At 43.8% G+C, this 15,685-nt stretch overlaps 1 protein-coding gene across 1 annotated transcript in view; it reads left to right on the forward strand.

The window, feature by feature from the left end:
• LOC126365855 (facilitated trehalose transporter Tret1-like) overlaps positions 1-15,685 on the forward strand; it is a 117,952-nt gene that overhangs the window by 86,507 nt on the left and 15,760 nt on the right. The gene's annotated exons all lie outside the window — the stretch shown is intronic.

Raw genomic sequence — 15,685 nt, forward strand, 5'->3', positions numbered from 1 at the left:
CTATCTATAGTCTTCAAAATGGCGTCTGTAACGGAGGTCCCTTCCAAGCACAAAGCGGTCATTAAGTTTCTTTTGGCGGAAAACCAGAGCATCGCACATATTCATAAGCACTTTTGGAACGTCTAAGGAGACATGGCAGTGAACAAAAGGTCGGTGAGTTGTTGAGTGAGATGTCTGTCATCATCCCAACAAGGTCCCACAAACCCGTTCGATCTCCTGTTTGCCAGTTGGCCACACACAGCTGTCGCCCCTGCAGTGTTGGACCATGCTGACACTCTCATAGAAGGTGAACGACGGGTCACAATCCTCTCGCTGCTCAGCTGGACGTCTCTGTTGATAGTGCTGACACATTCGTGCAACAGTTGGGGGTACTCAAAGTCGTGTACCCACCGAGTTCCTCCAGCAGCCTAAAAGAAGACCGCGAAGAGAAACAAAGGGCCACCTGTGCAGAATTTCTTGCATGTTACGAGGTTGAACTTGACAATTTTTTGTCGAACTTTCCCCCCTTGCAACAGCAGTGTACCGCATGTCTCTAGAGGAACGGAAGGTTCCAAATGATATGAAAAGAGCACAGGTAGTTCCAGTTTTCAAGAAGGGTCGTCTAGCAGATGCGCAAAATTATAGGCCTATATCTCTGACATCGATCTGTTGTAGAATTTTAGAACAAGTTTTTTGCTCGCGTATCATGTCATTTCTGGAAACCCAGCATCTACTCTGTATGAATCAATATGGATTCCGGAAAGAGCGATAGTGTGAGACCCAACTCGCTTGATTTGTTCATGAGACCCAGAAACTATTAGATACAGGCTCCCAGGTGGATGCCATTTTCCTTCACTTCCGGAAGGCGTTCGATACAGTTCCGCACTGTCGCCTGATAAACAAAGTAAGAGCCTACGGAATATCAGACCAGCTGTGTGGCTGGATTGAAGAGTTTTTAGCAAACAGAACACAGCATGTTGTTATCAATGGAGAGACGTCTAGAGAGGTTAAAGTAACCTCTGGCGTGCCACAGGGGAGTGTTATGGGACCATTGCTTTTCACAATATATATAAATGACCTAGTAGATAGTGTCGGAAGTTCCACGCGGCTTTTCGCGGATGACACTGTAGTATGCAGAGAAGTTGCAGCATTAGAAAATTGCAGCGAAATTCAGGAAGATCTGCAGCGGATAGACACTTGGTGCAGGGAGTGGCAACTGACCCTTAACATAGACAAATGTAATGTATTGCGAATACTTAGAAAGAAGGATCCATTATCGTATGATTATATGATAGCGGAACAAACACTGGTAGCAGTTACTTCTGTAAAATACCTGGGAGTATGTGTACGGAATGATTTGGAGTGCTCATATAAAATTAATTGTTGGTAAGGCGGGTGCCAGGTTGAGATTCATTGGGAGAGGCCTTAGAAAATGTAGTACATCGACAAAGTAGGTGGCTTACAAAACACTCGTTCGACCTATACTTGAGTATTGCTCATTAGTGTGGGATCCGTACCAGATCGGGTTGACAGAGGAAATAGAGAAGATCCAAAGAAGAGCGGCGCGTTTCGTCACAGGGTTATTTGGTAAGCGTGATAGGATTACGGAGATGTTTACCAAACTCAAGTGGCAGACTCTGCAAGAGAGGCGCTCAGCATCGCGGTGTAGCTTGCTGTCCATGTTTCGAGAGGGTGCGTTTCTGGATAATGTATCGAATATATTGCTTCTCCCTAATTATACCTCCCGAGGAGATCACTAATGTAAAATTAGAGAGATTCGAGAGCGTACGGAGGCTTCCCGGCAGCCGTTCTGCCCGCGAACCATGCGCGACTGGAACAGTAAAGGGAGGTAATGACAGTGGCACGTAAAGTGCCCTCCGCCACACACCGTTCGGTGGCTTGCAGAGTATAAATGTAGATGTAGATGTAGAACAGGTGATGAAACATCGGTTCATCACCTCTAACTGGAAACGAAACGGCAATCGATGCAGTGGCGCCACGCCACTTCTCCAAAGAAAAATGGTTCAAATGGCTCTAAGCACTATGGGACATCTGAAATCAACAGTCCACTAGACTTAGAACTATTTAAACCTAAGGACATCACATCCATGCCCGAAGCAGGATTCGAACCTGCGACCGTAGCAGCAGCACGGTTCTGGACTGAAGGGCCTAGAACTGCTCAGCCACAGCGGCCGGCTCTACAAAGAAGAAGTTCGATGCTGCACCCTCGGCTGGACAAGTCATGGCGAAAGCCTTATGGGGCTCTAAAGGGGTTATTCTGTTTTGTGTTCTCCCTCACGGTGCATTGATCAACTCTGAGGCGTATTTTGCTACCTCAGGAATTTGAAGAAATGCGTTTAAGCATGTTCGTAGCCACAAAAATGCCAAGGAACTTCTCCTTCCGATGACAAAGCGAGATCTCACACAAATCTGCGCACCCAAAAGGAGCTCACAAAACTTCATTGGACTGTTCTTCGTCATCTACCCTACCGCCTCGCTCTCGCACCTTCCGACTTCCATCTGTTTGGCTCAATGACCGATGCAGTCCAGGGTAAGTAGTGCATGGATGATGGGGAGGTTATTGATGCAGCAAAACATCGGTTCCGACGTCAACCAGTAAAGCGGTGCTATGCGGACATATAGGCCGCCCCAGTGCAAGGGCGCAAGGCTGTCGTATTGAATGGAGATTGTGTTGAAAAATAGCGTTTTGTAGTCAGAAGAGTGGGAAATAATATGCTGTATTGGAATCTAGAATTAAACCAACCTGCTTTCAGAAACAAATGTGTAGAGTACTTACTGAAAGCCCCTCTTAAATGAACGTGTAACAAAACGCGCCGCTCTTCTTTGGATCTTCTCTATCTCCTCTGTCAGTCCTACCCAGTACCGATCCCAGATGACGAACAATAGTTAAGTATTGGTCTGAAGCAGCTTTTGTAAGCCATCTCCTTTTTGAGAGGACACCTCTGGAGGACTCTCCCAACAAACTCAGCCTGGTGTACGCCTTACCTGCGAATAGTTTTATGTGGTCGTTCCACTTTAAATAGCTCCTTACACATACTGCTGGGGAGTTAATGTGTAACTGTTTCGAGTGCTGCTATCGTGTAATCATACAATAATTGATCTTTTTGCCTATTTACGAGCGGACATTTCTTAATGTTGAGGGTGAACTTTGTAGGGCTTCCTGCATTTCGCTGCAGTTTTTAGCTCTGTGACTTCTCTGTATACAACAGCATTATCCGCGAAAAGATACATGGAACTTACGTCATTATCCTGTTTCTGTCCGTAGTAATATGTGTGTGTTATTACCGTTTATAAACAAGACTACATCTGGGATCTAACTATGGACGCTCTTATGGTAAACTAATGCTTTATTAACTCTTTCTGCAATCTGCCATGATCAATGCTGCCCTCTTTAATTAAGGGGCTCATATTCTTTCCTGGCTGAAATTGGGACATATCTTATCAGACTGTGAAGAAATTTCTCTATCCTAAAACCCACATGTGCATGCTACGAGCTACATGTACAGCCTGACCTGCTAAGGTGGTCCTAATTTTACACACGATTACAGAGGTCGAGAAGTCCGCACTAAGACAGTCACAGAATCGTCTGATCCTCTGATTTAAATCTTCCACAGAGGCCCACGTTTCGTTCAGGGAACGATGCTGCAAAACACTAGCTGTCTCTGCTTCCACTCCACGTACGAAGCTAGTTGCCTTCAGCAAAGTGCTGACACGAGCCACGATTTGCAGCTGAGTGCAGCCTGGACGCTCAGTCACTGCCGGCTGAGCCTTCCCCAAATCTCGGACGTGACCCCCACCTCCCCCCCCCCCCCCCCCCCACCGCCCGGCAAGCAAACAGAGTGAGCACTGGCTTTCCTTCCTACCTGCTATATCTCTAAGGGACTTCATCACTCGTCTAACGATGGAGCTCTCAGCAACTAGTTTCTCTACAATGTTTTGGGCCCGTTTTGTGGATCATACTTTCGTTTCGCTCATCAGTCGTAGTATTAGATTATCAGGTTACTCCAAAAGCATTCGGTAGTTGGTTACACAAACCATTTGTGCGCTGTGACCTTTGTTTGTTGTTGCAGCTGTGTTTATGTCACAGGTGGGAAGTTCAGGTCCGGATCAAGTGTGGGGATCTGGAGAGGGTCACAATACGCAACAAACTCTCTCCCCTCCCACTGCTACCCTCTAAAATTAACTCGCCATTACACCCACTTTCAGTGCTCCAAAGATTCTTACAATAATAGCAACACAATATAGCAGGTGTTTTAATACATGCTACGGCCTTGGCGCAGTGGATACACCGGTCCCCGTCATATCACCGAAGTTAAGCGCTGTCGGGCGTGGCCGGCACTTGGATGGATGACCATCAGGGCCACCATGCGCTGTTGCCATTTTTCGGGGTACACTTAGCCTCGTGATGCCAATTGAGGAGCTACTCGACCGACTAGTAGCGGCTCCGGTCAAAGAAAACCATTGTAACGACCGGGAGAGCGGTGTGTTGACCACACGCCCCTCCTATCCGCATCCTCAGCTGAGGATGACACGGCGGTCGGATGGGCCCCTTGTGGCCTACAGACGGAGTGCTAACTATAACATGAATAAGTTTCCATGCTTAGTGCATCACTTCAGCACAACTACCAAGAAATTACATTTCAGGTAAATACAGGACTTGAAGAGCGTTCTTTGTTAATTTAAGGGAATTGTATGACATGTGCATAGACATCTGGTTCCACATAATTCGGAAAAACCTACCAAGGACTCATCGCATCCATGCCACTCACAATCACTTCTTAGCTGCGTTCCAAGCACGGACCAGTAAACTATTAAGCAAGGAGTCGTAACGTTTTGGCTCATCGGTGTAGATATCCCACCTCTCACACCAAACTTCCAGATCTTACCCAACAGTCCACACACCCTAAACAGCTGAAGACGTAACACAATCATTGAAAAAAGAAGAAAACGCCGTATTTAGTTACAATATCATCACTGACGCCAGCTTAAGAAATATTCCAGAGTCGTTCACGTAGTCCTTTCCACTCTTCACAGTATCATCCAATTCACAGGTTATTTTCTACAGTAGCGCAAAATACCAAAACTACAAGGGGCGTTTAATAAGTACAGGTAATGTAGCACAAGTATTTTCTCCACCAGTTTCGGTTGAAAAAAATAGAGGAATTTACTGTGGGACATAGACACTACTGGCCATTAAAATTGCTACACCAAGAAGAAACGCAGATGATAAACGGGTATTCATTGGACGAATATATTATACTAGAACTGACATGCGATTACACTTTCACGAAATTTGGGTGCATAGATCCTGAGAAATCAGTACCCAGAACAACCACCTCTGGACGTAATAACGGCCTTGATACGCATGGGCATTGAGTCAAACAGAGAGTACAGGTACAGCTGCCCATGCAGCTTCAACACGATACCATAGTTCATCGAGAGTAGTGACTGGCGTATTGTGGCGAGCCTGTTGCTTGGCCACCATTGAACAGACGTTTTCAATTGGTAAGAGATCTGGAGAACGTGCTGGCAAGGCAGCAGTCGAACATTTTCTGTATCCAGAAAGGCCCATAAAGGGCCTGCAAGATGCGGTCGTGCATTATCCTGCTGAAATGTAGGGTTTCGCAGGCATCGAATGAAGGGTAGAGCCACGGGTCGTAACACATCTGAAATGTAACGTCCACTGTCCAAAGTGTCGTCAATGCGAACAAGAGGTCACCGAGATGTGTAAACAATGGCACCCCATACCGTCACGCCGGGTGATACGCCAGTATGGCAATGACGAGTACACGCTTCCAATGTGTGTTCACAGCGATGTCGCCACACACGGATGCGACCATCATGATTCTATAAACAGAACCTGGATTCATCCGAAAAAATGACGTTTTGCCATTCGTGCACCCAGGTTCGTCGTTGAGTACACCATCACAGGCGCTCCTGTATGTGATGCAGCGTCAAGGGTAACCGCAGCCATGGTCTCCCCGCTGAGAGTCCATGCTGCTGCAAACGTCGTCGAACTGTTCGTGCAGATGGTTGTTGTCTTGCAAATGTCCCCATATGTTGACTCAGAGATTGAGACGTGGCTGCACGATCCGTTACAGCCATGCGGATAAGATGCCTGTCATCTCGATTGCTAGTGATACGAGGCTGTTGGGATCCAGCACTGTGTCTCGTATTACGCTCCTGAACCCACCGATTCCATATTCAGCTAACATTCACTGGATCTCGACCAACGCGAGCAGCAATGTCGCGATACGATAAACCGCAATTGCGATGGGCTTCAATCCGACCTTTATCAAAGTCGGAAACGTGATGGTACGCATTTCTCCTTCTTACACGAGGCATCGCAACAACGTTTCACCAGGCAACGCCGGTTAACTGCTGTTTGTGTATGAGAAATCGGTTGGAAACTTTCCTCATGTCAGCCGACCGCGGTGGTCTCGCGGTTCTAGGCGCGCAGTCCGGAACCGTGCGACTGCTGCGGTCGCAGGTTCGAATCCTGCCTCGGCCATGGATGTGTGTGATGTCCTTAGGTTAGTTAGGTTTAAGTAGTTCTAAGTTCTAGGGGACTGATGACCACAGATGTTAAGTCCCATAGTGCTCAGAGCCATTTGAACCATTTTCCTCATGTCAGCATGTTGTAGGTGTCGCCACCGGCGCTAACCTTGTGTGAATGCTCTGAAAAGCTAATCATTTGCATACCACAGCATCTTCTTTCTGTCGGTTAAATTTCGCGTCTGTAGCACGTCATCGTCGTGGTGCAGCAATTTTAATGGCCAATAGTGTATTATGTTATTTGAGATATGTGCATCCACAACGTACTACTGTTGGAAAGAGCAAACTCTCGAGTTTTAGATGGTGCCCGCTAGGTAACAGAAGTGTTTGCCCACTTCAGTTCTAGTAAAAATGGTGTCGGGACAACAGAACGCGTTTTGTGTTCTACGTTTTACGCCGTGTGGGTCAGTTATAATTGTTCAGCGTGGCTTTCGTACTAGATATGGTGTGGATCCTCCTACAACACAAAGCATTAGACGATGGCATGAACAATTTCGAGAAAGATATTGTTTGCGTAAAGACAAATCGCAGGCCGTCCCCGAATATCTGACACAGTAGTCGAAGGTATCCACCATAGTTTCACAAGGAGTCCGCAGAAATCTAAAGGCGGGTATATTGATTACATACGAAAAGGAATGAAAAAAAAACTTTTTGAATTTCCCGTTCATCGAAAAACAAAATTCATTGTATATGTTTATTAGTTTCAGAAATACAAGCGTGCCAACGGATGATTGTTTTTGATACACCCTGTGTAATCTTTGACAACAATAATGCTGGTATTGTATGATGGTGGTGTTCGTGATGCATGAAAATAATCATGTTCATATTGGAAGTGTAATGGTGAGCTATGATTATGGGGCGTTGTGGAACCATAGATAGCGAATAAAAGTCATGGAGGAGGAAGAATGGGGGATAGGGGCCGGAGGAAAGAGGGAAGATGTGAATTGGGGAATTGTGACAAGGGCTGGAATGAAGGGTGTAGAGGTGTTTGATACAAATATGGAAACAGCGCGAGAAATGCATGGTTAAAGATAAATGCTGGCGCCAGACACGCCTGCGGGTGGCGCTGTTGCATTTGACCACAAGTGACACCCTTGCAACGCCCTTGGTACGTTGCAAGTGTCAGTCATGGTCAGAACAGGGTTCTGTGTAGCAGTGATTGCAATGTGTCGAAGGTAATTGAATTTGAAGATGGGCAAATCGTTGGTGCTCGTATGGTGGATGTTTCCGTAACCAAGGTGGCTGAAGTGTTTGGTGTTTTAAGAGGCGCCGTATCGAAGACTTTAACTGCATACGTGGAAAGTGGCAAACATCACCCGCTAAGTCACAACGTGGACGAAAGTGTGTGTTGAGTGATTGTGACAGACGATCGTTGAAGAGGATTGGAGCGAAGAATAAGATGAAGGTAGCTGCAAAAGTCACTGCAGAACTGAATGTGCAGTCACACTACCAGTACACGAACTACACAAACGGAGCTCCTTTGTCTGAGAATTGCAGGGCGAAATGGAATTTCAGAATCACACATCGGTGATCCAAATGCCTGCAAAAGGAAAACATGGTCCCGAAGTCATATAACCTGAGCTGTCGAGCAATGGAAGAAACTCATTTGATTGTATGAGTCTTGTTTCACACGGTTTCCAATTTACGTCTGATGTAGGCTGTGCCATGTATGTAATTCCTTTGTGGCAGACACAGTCTCCTTTCCTTTGCTCTACTTGGAAATGGAACAGGAAATGGAACGACTAGCAGTGGTGGATGGTAACGTCCGCCATAAACTAAATGGTGTCTTGTGGGGCATATATGCTGATTTACCTGGGATTACTGTGGCCCTTTGTGGTTAACTCACTGGTGGGGAAAAAATTAATTTTTTGTTGCTAAAATTACGTCATTAGCGTGGAGCAAATAAGACAGAATCCATTTACTACGTGTGAATAATGATCTAGAAGGTTGTGAATTCTATGAAATAACATCGTGTTGGCAGCACCGAATTCAATGTTGTTCATATATATTTTAACAGCTATTACTCCGCAATAACGTTCACGTCAGTTAAGCTAAAAATACAGAGAGTGTAATTTTGCATTCCGTCAGTATTAGGTTGTTGTTGTGGTCTTCAGTCCTGAGACTGGTTGCATGTGGCTCTCCATGCTACTCTATCCTGTGCAAGCTCCTTCACCTCCCAGCACCTACTGCAACCTACATCCTTCTGAATCTGCTTAGTGTAGTCATCTCTTGGTCTCCCTCTACGATTTTTACCCTCTACGCTGCCCTGCAATACTAAATTGGTGATCCCTAGATGCGTCAGAACATGTCCTACCAACCGATCCCTTCTTCTAGTCAAGTTGTGCCACAAACTTCTCTTCTCCCCAATCCTATTCAATACCTCCTCATTAGTTATGTGATCTAGCCATCTAATCTTCAGCATTCTTCTGGAGCACCACATTTCGAAAGCTTCTAATCTCTTCTTGTCTAAACTACTTATTGTCCATGTTTCACTTCCATACATGCCTACACTCCATACAAATACTTTCAGAAACTACTTCCTGACATTTAAACCTATACTCGATGTTAACAAATTTCTCTTCTTAAGAAACGCTTTCCTTGCCATTGACAGTCTACATTTTATATCCTCTCTACTTCGACCATCATCAGTTATTTTGCTGCCCAAATAGCAAAACTCCTTTACTACTTAAAGTGTCTCATTTCCTAATCCAATTCCCTCAGCATCACCCGACTTAATTCGACTATATTCCATTATCCTCGTTTTGCTTTTGTTGATGTTCATCTTATATCCTCATTTCAAGACACTGTCCATTCCGTTCAACTGCTCTTCCAAGTCCTTTGCTATCTCTGACAGAATTACAATGTCATCGGTGAACCTCAAAGTTTTTGTTTCTTCTCCATGGATTTAAATACCTACTCCGAATTTTTCTTTTGTTTCCTTTATTGCTTGCTCAATATGCAGATTGAATAACATCGGGGAGAGGCTACAACCCTGTCTCACTCCCTTCCCAACCACTGCTTCCTTTTCATGCCCCTCGAGTCTTATAACTACCATCTGGTTTCTCTACAAATTGTAAATAGCCTTTCGTTCCCTGTATTTTACCCCTGCCACCTTCAGAATTTGAAAGCGAGTAATCCAGTCAACATTGTCAAAAGCTTTCTCTAAGTCTACAAATGCTAGAAACGTAGGTTTGCCTGTCTCATACATTTCCCTCACTAGATGGCAGAGTTTTGTCAGAACTGGCTCTCCCAAGGCTGTCAGGAATTCTAATGGAATGTTGTCTACTCCCGGGGCCTTGTTCCGACTTAGGTCTTTCAGTGCTCTGTCAAACTCTTTTCGCAGTATCATATCTCCCATTACATCCTCATCTACATCCTCTTCCATTTCCATAATATTGCCCTCAAGTACATCGCCCTTGTATAGACGCTCTATATACTCCTTCCACCTTTCTGCTTTCCCTTCTTTGCTTAGAAATGGTATTAGGTAACAAGGTCAGAAACTGTTATTTGTGTGAAATTCAATTTAGATAATATATTTAACACTTCTTTAAAATGGTACACATCTTTGCAAAATATGTGATTATCTTAGCCCGGGCCAGAGCAACCTCAACAAGAAAGTGAAATGGTATTAGAATCTGAATGTGATTCTTACAGTTTTCTGGTGTGGAAGATGATGTCCAGCATTACCAGATGTTGAAAACCAAATTATCAGTTGAGCAATACGCTACGGTTTTATACGATAAAGACGAATATTCCGGAATTGGGACTGAGTCGACTTATGGGGGCACTAAGGTGAACTGTATGGGAAAGGCAAAGTCCTGCTGGAAATTACCAGAACAAAAAGATTAAATATTATATTTTTGAGAGAATTTGACAAGAATTACCAGTCGAACACGACTAACAAAACATGGGTATTTTCAGGTACCAGAGCTTCAATAAACGGTGTAATAATATATTTGTATAATAATATATTTCCATGATTCGACTATCTGAAAAATTTCTGTCTTACGTATGTAGTCTTCATCCTACACTATTACAATCGCATCCCTTTGCCTGTCTTTTAGATAACTACTCTCTCTTATTCAATCTAAGTGTGCAATTTACTGACGGCGCATATTTCCTTCCCTTTCCTCCCAGGAAACTGCTCCTCTTCGGATAAGACACATGTGTTTAATTACAGATCTGATTATGCAAGGAGTTGAAACATCATTGTAATTAAAGACGTACAGGAAGTGAAATAGTCTGTTTTATTAAGAAAAAGGGCTTAACTAGCACATGCTAGCATTATAACACACATGGAATACGTTTTAGTCAACACCCCCTCACGCCACTGGTTAGAAAGAAACTAAGCAACTAAAATACATGAAGCTATCAATAAAGGACATCAGTCCCCGCCACTACAATCCCGCTATCCAATCAGAACTCAAGTTTCCATGACTTTTTTGATAATGTGGCATTAGGAGCGGGATGAAATAATATATTATATACACTGGTTCTTTTTTAAATTTTCCATATTTTACAGGAAATAGTAGTGGTCAAAATTAGAAAAAAAGTCCTATAAACAGATGCCTGGAAACAAATACTTGTTGGAATTTGGGCCTTCTGTCCTACGGCATATATTTGTCTGTTGACTGTACAGGATGTGATCATCAGAGTAAACACCCATATTTACACGTTCTTCAGCCCTTTTTCTCAAAGAATCAGCGACTCGTGTGAACACACCTGGCTGCCCTCGAATCTGGTCACACACAAGAGACAAGTGACGCACTGCCGATGGGTATGGAATACACCAAAGCCTTCAAATGTTCCCATAGCCGTAAATCTCAGGAATTGAGGCCTAGTAAACGGTGAAAGATGGAGGGGTAAGAGGACATGCCACCTCACCTCCTCGGCCAATCCATCATCTATTCTGCTAAAGTATGTGGCCTATAAGACTGGCACTCGCAATTCCCGCCCTCACATTGTCACTCGTTGATGCTAAATCGAACTTGATGTCTTTCTCCCATGACCGCACGATGGTTTCCATCTGGTCACACAAGCAATAAGATATAAGCAACTAACGCCCCAGGAAGACAGCCCAGAGCATTAAGTACTGACCTCGCCACAACTGACTGCTATTGCAATACACATTTTATATCTAGTTTTGAACAGAACTGTCTCCCATAAAAATGGGGCACTTAAAAAAAATAAAAAAAGCATACCATTATGTTTATGTACAACACATGCAAGAATAAGATATGTTGCATGTCAGAGAAGTAATGTGAGAATTCAAGCGCCAATTTCAAATAAATATTACGTTTCATGTAAGTACCGAGACTAAGATAGTAACTTTAATCGATTTAAATGTCTTGTCAGTCACGTGCAGCGAGATAATATTTTGTTCTTGATATGTGTGTAACCTTGTTACTTCAAGGCAGTGATTAGTCTGTTTCCACATGCTTTGTATCCGAGATAATGGAAGGATAGATTACCATCAGAATTTTAGTCGAGCATTGTTCCTCAGTAGATAAAATCTTTTTCACCTGACAGGGTCATTTTGAGTCTAAATACCTTTAAAAGCTTTATCATTAATAGGAAACATATAGCACACATTTTAGAGAAACTGACTGCACCGACGTAATGCTTTGAAGTTCAGTCTTCGTAACACACAGAGAACGGAAAAACCGACTGAGCTATTCGAATGTCGAGTTAAAAACTAAGTGCTAACCCACTCACCCACACCGGTAATCTTACAGCGTTATATTAATCTGATTACCTTCATTGATTGCAGCAACGCTGCGTTGCTGAGACGTTGTTTGCAGGCTGTTATTCGTTTACGTATAGTGTTGTACTTGTAAACTGTAACGTCACGAAGGATAACAAGTAACGGAATTCCAGCTATTGCGCATGCACAGTACAGTAGGATTGTTAAACCTGAAAGTGATTTGGTAGTACACAAGATGTGAAATTTAATATTGAACTGCCACCCCTTCTAACAAAAGCGGCTGTAAACTGGCTAGCCATCGAGTTGGACTGAGCTTGAATGGCAGATACGAGTACGTCATTCCACTATGCTTCAATATTCTACTCGTATGTCAGGTCAGTAGTAGTGGCTGGCGAGTAGCAATGTGTCATCTCTCGGCAACACATACACACACGTTTTCAGTGGGTGAGAGATTTCGGAGAACATGCTGACGAGGGCTACATCGTAACACCCTCTGTATCGAGGAACAGGGGTTCGGCAAAAATATGGAAACTGTGACAAATTCGCGCTTGAACGTAAATGCAGATACTAGGCAAGCCTACAGATGGTGTTGGTGTATTTGACCACGAAGGGCACCTGTGAAATGTCCTCGAAACGCCGCAAATGTTAAGTCGTGGTCAAAACAGTGTCTGCGTAGTCGTAAGTGCATTTTGTCGCACGAAAGTGAATTTGAACGTGAGCAGATTGCTGGTGCTCGTATGTTGGATGCTTCCATATCCAAGGTAAACGGACGTTTTTGGTTTTTCAAGAACCACCGTATCGCATATTTGTACCGCATACAGGGAAAGCAAAAAAATTATCATCCACTAAATCACAAAGTTAGCTAAAGTGTGTGTTCAGTGATCGTGACAGACACTCAGTGAAAAGGATTGTGACGAAAAATATGAGAACAACAGCCGGAAAAGTCATTGTAGAACTGAATGTGGCATTCTCGAACCTTGTCAGCATCAAGACAAAACGAAAGCAGCTCAATAAGTTGCAATTTGCAGGACGGATTCCAAAACGACACATCAGTGGAGCAATGGAAAAAAGTCATTTGGTCGAATAAGTCTTGTTGAACACTGTTCTGGTCGAGTTTACGTCTGGCGTAAACCGCCGTAAATCTACAATGCAGACTGCTTGCTGCCAAGAGTGAAACGTAGCAGTTATTCAGTGATGATTTGGGCTCCCATATCATGGCATTCTATGAGCTCAATTGTTCCTCTGCAAGGTAGCATTACTGCCAAGGGTTATGTGCCCATTTTGGCTGATCAGGTCCAGCCCATGATACAACTGTTATTTCCCAATGGCAATGCTCTGGTTCAGGTCGACATGCCCTCTGCTTACACAGCTATTTGTCTCATCTTCCCTGGCAGTCGCAATCACCATATCTCAATATTACTGAGCCTTTCAAGAAAAGGGTGAGTGATAGTTATCCACCTCCATCGTCGTTACATAAGTTTGCCACAATTTTACAGGAAGAATGGAAAAGAATTGCCTTGAAAACCATATAGGACCTGTATTTACCCATCCCGAAATGACTGGAAGTTGTTTTGAAAGCCAACAGTTTTCCTACACCTTACTGGGCATGACAGTGTCTTGTGTTTTTGGTGTTCCCATATTTTTGTCCACTTCCTGTAGGTGAGCATAGTGCAGACAAAATGTATTTTTGCATTGTCTTGTTGAAAGATAATGCCGCAGAGTCTTCGAAGATAGTGCACAGCTACTGGACTTAACACATCAAACATGTAATGACTGCTGTCCAAATTACTGGTGTGTGAGCCAAAGGTGATTGTGTTTTGTACCCAACGACATCCCAGACCATTACACCAAATTTCGGACCCTAATGACGATGAAGAATGCAATCTGGCAATGTTCAGAGCCTCCACACATGGATACATCCATCGTTATGCTGTACACAGAACCAGAACGTCATGGTACCAGTCCTGTGTCCAGTGTGGTCGGTGGGTTCCTCTGACACTGCGTCTCTTTATTGCCGTCAATCGACTCTGCAACAGTTGTCACCCTGCTGACTGTGTGTAGTACTACAGACAAGTCTCATTGCCAGTAAGGATATGCACCCATTTCCTGATACCTGGTATATGACTGTATCTGTACGATCCAGCTTGGCCAAGTGAAGACTATGTCTGTCCTCTTTGGTGCTAATCACATGGGGCTGCTAAGATCCTGCATGATGTTTGTTCGGCACACAAATAGTAATATCGCAGCACAGTAAAATACACTATCAATGGGCCATGATCCTGCAGCTGTCATATTTCAATACACACTGGTAGACTTTTCTCCATGTACTCAAAGACACAATATGGTGCATAGTGTAGGATATCTTGTAACACACTTTCCCTTTCCTGTTCCTCTAGCAAGTTCATTGCTCCACCTCTTAACTGTGTCAACAGAGGTGCTATACTTTCCACTTTTTAGGTGATCCAAGACAGAAAAATCAAGAGAGTTGAGGCCATGTCATCTTGGAGACCAAGGTGCAGATTCTGCTCCACTTGTTATCTTGGACAATATTGGTGTGTTCGACACTATATAACTGTAGCAGCAAAATGTACCAGATCTCCATCATACATCTACCACATTCCACAACCATGGCACATAGGTGTCATGCAGAGCCTAATTAGAAGTGGACAGTCGAAAAGTTTATATTTGTGCTAACTACCATAGGAACACAATGGGCATTCAAGATACAAACTGACCTTTGACCTTTGCACTGCAACATACAGGGGCAACAGCAAATGTATGACAGCAACATGCCCCAAGTCACATCCACCCTCCCACTCCCACTCCCACTCCCGTTACCTGCCCCTCTCCTCTCCTCTCCTCTCCTAAATAAAACAACTTTCTTGGAAATATGATAACCAGAGAGCTTCTAAGCCAACATGGACGTGTTTTGCTCTCTGAGTCACAAACCACTATTTTACTGGCCATTTAAATGGAACAGCCAATCAAAGCCCAGTATTTTACTAGGCATTAGAATGAAACAGCCAATCAGTACATACCCCCAGAGCTAGCCATCCTGTTCTATGTTTACCACCTGGCACCCAAATACAACTGCAGTTCAGTCTTTGAACACTACTTGGGCCAAGGCACAATGGACTGTCAAATTAATTATCACAATGTTCTTTCCCCGTCTAAATTGTCTATAAAAGTACAAAATACACGTGGCTCATCAGTTGGCACTACTTGTGTAACTCATAAGTTAAAGTTTGGTTGATGCCTGAAACATGACAGTGGACCCTCATGTTAAGTGTTACAATTTCATCCCAATATCTAAATTGTCGGTAATACTTATAAAAATACGTAAGATATTAGCATCTCAATTGTAGGCCCTCTTACAGCTATGTCACTGATAGTACAAACGTTTTTACAAGTTTTTTTTAGTAATGA

This window comes from Schistocerca gregaria, chromosome 4 (assembly GCF_023897955.1).
Source record: "Schistocerca gregaria isolate iqSchGreg1 chromosome 4, iqSchGreg1.2, whole genome shotgun sequence".
Lineage (NCBI taxonomy): Eukaryota > Metazoa > Arthropoda > Insecta > Orthoptera > Acrididae > Schistocerca > Schistocerca gregaria.